The following is a 5,721-nucleotide window of genomic DNA, read 5'->3' on the forward strand; positions in this document are numbered from 1 at the left end:
TATACGATCTCCTTCTAGGCGCTACCTCTTTAATGATAAAGCATTATATGCCTCATTACGCGAAACTCTGGCGTCGTCGGCGGCGTGACCAAGCAATGGCAACAAAAATGGCCGACGGCGCAAAGAGTAAAAATGCGCCAAAAATACCCGCATTGACGTCTAGGTTCCTGTAAATAAAGTAAATTAGTGGCTTTGGAAAGAAATTTTGGTACATTCAGGTCGGGGTGGGGATCGAACCCTATCGTACGGAGTGAGAGACAAGCCCGCTTCCCCGACGCCACGGCGGCTCCACGGTTCTGTCTGACTTAAGGCGTACCTTGTGCGCCATTGCGCATGTCACGTCGAAAGGTATGGCCTAGCGCGTGCATCATTGGACACGTGATGGCGCAGCCAACGGGGAGGAGGTGGCGCCACGTCAGAGTGTATAAAATGAGTGCGCTGCCTCCCGCGCGTCACTTGCTCTTCGAAAATTTTCATATTTCAAACATATGAAATATGCGGGAAGGCGAAGGCATTCCTACACGTAAGCAGTTTTAAGTGTCTGTTTCGAATATATAGTTGAGCTCAAGGAGGGAGGACATCTCTATACACATGACCTGCCACTTTGTGCTCGTCTCTGAATAAACCTTAGCGGTGGACAGCCGATCGGCCGCCGCCTACCACAAGCCACGGTATGTGTTTAATCCAAGGCCGGTTGTGGTATTCAGGCTCTCAGGAGAGGTTGCCCCCGAGCGTAGGTCTGGGAAGGCCGTGCATCTGGTTGTGGTATTCAGGCTCTCAGGAGAGGTTGCCCCCGAGCGTAGGTCTGGGAAGGCCGTGCATCTGGCTAGGAGCGCGCTCGTGCCTGTTTTACCGCTAGATACCCGGCGGATATGGTCTAACAGTTACAATACCTCCCACGATAATGGCGGATGCTCAGCAGTAAAGCCCCCCATAGATTGAAAGGGACGGGCGCCTAGAGACCGGGAAAGAAATGTGGAGCATCCGCCAGAGCCACCATACGCCTCATTCGAGGTGAGAGCCCCCTTCAGAGAGCCGAGCACCAGGCAGAGAGATACCCCTACCCATTAGGAAAACCGGTGGGTTTCATCGGATTCGAAGTAGATGTCCTGCCACTAGGCCAGCACTTCTGTTTTTATTTATTTATTTATTTATTGCATGGAAATAATGTCAGTAATGTAGAGCGATCATATTTTACATCACATTTAGACGCACACACGAAAAACAAACTCACACTATGCTACACAGGCCCGGTGTGCCCGTATACCCCCTGGCTCCGCCCCTGCTGTAGGCCGTTCCTGCAGATATCGTTGCACATACGCAGGCTGCTCATGCCTGCTGATGGTTTTCCTGTCACAATAAAGACCACAGCGCGTGCTTTCTTTTCTTATCGATATGCAGGTATAGATTATGGCACGTGGCCTCTGTCCTTATGCATAAACCAAACGCAATCCGCGCCCACTGATCTCGAATTTTAAAACGGCGTGAGTCGCTGACATCTGCTTCGCCTTAAGAAAATGTCATCTCTCTATTTTTTCCTTTCTTCTTCCCTAGATTTTTGCTGAGAGCTAAGAAGACGCGGCAGAAAACAACGGAAGTAATGTTGGAAGAGCACAAAACAAAACAAAGAAAGAAAGATAGCACGTGCTCAGCCGGAAAGGGAGCAGACTCGAGACGAATAATAACCATCACGGGCTAGTGGGGCGTGGGGCAGCGGGGAGCGGTGAGGTCAGGTGGCAGGAGGGGTCTCGCTGAGGACAAGCTAGGTAGGAGGAGGACTGCAACGCGTCGAGGATAGGGGAGGAGGACCGCGGTGTCGCCAAAAGGAAAGAAATACAAAACGCAAGCTGGGGAGCTCCGAAAGCCCAAGAAAGCGCGCAAGAAAGCGGCGTGCAGATGGAGTGCAAAGGAAAGTTGAGGTGAGAGAAAGAGGAACGTACGCGAGCGGCAGTGCGTCGGAAAGCCGAAGGGAAGCGGAGGGGTGGCAAGATGGCGCGCGCGGCGTCCGCTCGCCGCCCGCGGCCATCGCGTGGCAGAAGTGCCTGCTTCCGAAGCGTAGCGGCGGCGGCCGCCCGGACGCCGCCGTAATGACAGGCCGTGCGCGGCCCGACGACATCCTTTGCGCGTTTTTTGCGTGCACTCTCGCTCCCTGCTTTTTAAACGTAGACTGATGTATTTGCATTTGATTCAGCCCCAACATCATGCGCGCTTTCGGCGCATTCGAAGTGACAGTGTCAGGGAAGCGTAGGATTTTGTTCCGACTAAAGTGCAGTTTTTTCTGCAGACGTCTCGCTGATGCGACCGTGATAAGTGCTTGCGATTGTCATGTGCGGGTTGGTCTTGTCCTCGGGGAATGCACAAAATCTGGCGAATCGTGCTCGCTAACTTGAATACGGCGTTCAACCAATTTGTATGTACAATACGCAAATTACTTCTTGTACGGCACATATTTTTTCGTTGACCTACTCAGAAATTTGCAGGATAATAGCGAAAGACGATCCTCGTGTAAATCTTTGTCAAACCATGAGCGTCGCTTGTCTTATCAACATGCAAGCTTTGCGGCCATTGGAAGAGCTTTCTTTTTAGGCGAGAACTGCAAGCGCTGGCAGACACGCGCGTTAAGAGGAAGCTTTAGCGCAGGGCCCAATCGGACTTCTCTGTTGAAGTGCATGTAAAAAGCAGAAATGCATTTTTTAGACCACCGATGGGCCGATTCAACTCGGTCGCACTTAAAAAAGAAAGCTAAGTTCTACTGATTGTAGGAAGCAAAATCTTGATTAATGGTCTCTTAGTTCTTAAAAAAATGCCGAAAAGTTAGAAATAGAACAACGAAGTTTATAAATCTATAACTTCATAACAGATCCATCGAAGTCCTGCAACCTGCCACTGCTAGAGCATAATTTAAACGGACAAATGTGATGTATCAATTTTCAGCTTACGTGAGATTAATGTTTGCGTGGTTTTTGCATAAGTCCCACTGACAAAGTAGTGGCGTATTTCAGAGCGCTGCATAGCACACGTATTTTGTCCCCTTTAAATGTTTTAATTGGTGTAGTTTGCAGAATAGTGATACTGAGTTAGAGGCGCAAACATGCTGCTTTTTTTTCTTTCTTGTTTTGGACTTTCAATCTGTTTAGTAAAATACTTGATGGCCTTAATAAAAGGTCGATTTCGTCTGTACAGTCACTAGATGTATTGTTTTATATTAAATGACACAAATGTTATGAAATTCTGGCCAGTAGATGGCAGGCTCGTAGCCGGAATTTTTTTCGGGGGCCGGGAGGGGGAGGGGGGCTAAGGTTCCTTCATTCTCTGTTAAGTTTCGCATGCTTAGTGCATAATAATACTACTATTACCTTTAGCATACCCATGGTCTGCCTGCAGGCGTGGACAATCCTGTACTTCTACAAGTACAGGATGCTTCACCAGGGAGAGCAAACAGGGGGGCTGACCGGGCTTCAGCCCCTTCAGCCCCGTCAGCCCTCCCCCCCCCCCCCCCCCGCCTTGCTGCCTGGTTATGCCACTTGTAGATGATGGGCAAAACAATTTCTCCGTTCCCACGTATTTAGATAGGAGCGCTTGAGGTAAAGCTTCCTCATAACCTGGCAAGCAAGCTGAAGCGAACGACTGCCTAATTCGCTACCAGTTTGTTGATAATGAGACAGATGCCATCGAGCTTCAGAAAGGACTGCTGTAGTCTGGGCGGTGTTTTTATGAAGACCAGTGACTGTTGCTGTTAGTACGGAGGCCAGAACTAAGCTGTTCATATTTCTGAGGCATAATGTTCCCTTGCTGCTTAATCCAGGGAGAAATGAACAACAATGAAAAAGGCTGCCTCCCTAATTTTGTCATCGACGAGAAAACAGGAGTCAACCGCATCATTCATGGCAAAAATTGGATAGGTAAACATATTAACGAAACAGAAAAGTTAAGAAATATGTCCACGTTGGCTCAACCCGCAGTACTACATTTACCGCACCCTCAACTGAGAGAGATCTCTAGCTCCAGCATGAACTGATAGAAAAACAAGAAAAGCGGGATAAACTAGAGCTGTGAACTTGAACACCGTCATTTTAAATCGGCTTTTGGCGTGACTGGCTAGAACTGTCAACGGGAGCGTTGACTGAATGAGAAATTACATATTATACTTTATCTAAACGATATGTACTGAGCAAAAACATTTGCTTAAGTATTTGGAATCATTTAACAGGCAATTCTCCTTTCAAGGTATGTTCGTTACGGTCATGCAAGGCAGCAGAACTTTTAAAATAAACGGCGAACAATTAATTATCGGGTTTCCTCACTCGTTACCATACTCAAAATGTGATCGTTTGTATTTCTGCCACTGACGCTCTCAAACCATTATCTAAGAAGATATGCCAGCTTTTCAAGTTCTAGTTTCCTTGTAAAAACCAACGCAGGTTCTGAAATGCGCGAGTTTTAGCCGCGAAGCATTGCTTGATAAAATATACATGTACATGTACTTCACCTATTAGGAAACGTACCTTTCTCCGTTATTTAGCGGTTGCAAACCTGTTATTTATTATTACCATTCATGTTGTTTTGAATTACTTAGTTGAGCATTTAAATGATATGTTGGTGCGTAGGGTTGCAGTGTACTGTAGTAGGGTCAAACGCAAGCTTAACGCGAAGGCCGCGTAGGGTAATCATCATCATTATTTATTTTGCCCTAAAAGGCCTCTTTCGGCGTATTACCGAAGGGGCAGGGGATATAAATAACAACTCGTACATTGAAACATGGTTACATAACATGTAAAACAACTAGACATCTCATATGACACTTGAAAAGTCGGAGAGGAACATCATATACGGCGAGAAAAATGAAGTATTCGTTTTTTATATGAATTGTCGTCATTTTCTGTCAGCATCAGCAATGTAGAGTTTTTTCAACCGCCGCCTAGGCTTTCCTTTTTTTTTTCTTTAAGGTTGGTAACACCTTTATCCGTAACCGAAAACCTATCGCCTATTTCCGGAATAGAGACTGGAAAGGAAGTGGGAGAGCGATCCGCATTGGTGGAGTGGTGAGGAGGAATGGCCAGTGTTGACGCGTTCAGGTTGGATTGGTGCGCTAAAGAGAGGTTGAGGAGATGTGCTGAGAGGGAGCGCGCGCCGGTGTGGGGAAGCAAAGGCAGCGGAAACCAGCTAGACGCATAGGAACGACCGAAACGATTGGCGCAAACCTCTCGCTCAAGTGTTCGCTTGAAAGCGGTGAGAGGCGAAGAGTCGGCGTCTAGAAAACGAAACCGCTGGCAAACGCACGTCAAATTTTGGAGTGTGGACAGCGTAGTAACTGATAAATTGCGTATACTTCTCAAGATCTCTGTGTGTGTGCCGGGCCATCACTCACGTGGCACTGGAGCGGATGGCATGCGCTACCATCGGTCGTCGCATAATATGCTGCTTAGGAATGAACCATAATGAAGAGACGTAACGTAAGCACTGACCAGGACAAACAGCCGAAAAAAAAAAAATGAGTCGCATATAAAGATATGCTTACGCTTTCGCGTATCTCTCAAGTATAGCATGAAGAGACTTTCAATTATATTTTTTTTTGTACTTGCGATAGTAAGTCACACTTAGTGCTTGTACTGGTTCGTAAAGCCACTAGTCTGGAACCTAGAGCGTTTCATATGTGCCCTCTGAATGTCTAATCACGTAATTTTTTACTTGCGGCAGCAAGTTATGTTTAGTGCTTGTACT

This window comes from Dermacentor albipictus, chromosome 1 (assembly GCF_038994185.2).
Source record: "Dermacentor albipictus isolate Rhodes 1998 colony chromosome 1, USDA_Dalb.pri_finalv2, whole genome shotgun sequence".
In the NCBI taxonomy this organism is placed as follows: domain Eukaryota; kingdom Metazoa; phylum Arthropoda; class Arachnida; order Ixodida; family Ixodidae; genus Dermacentor; species Dermacentor albipictus.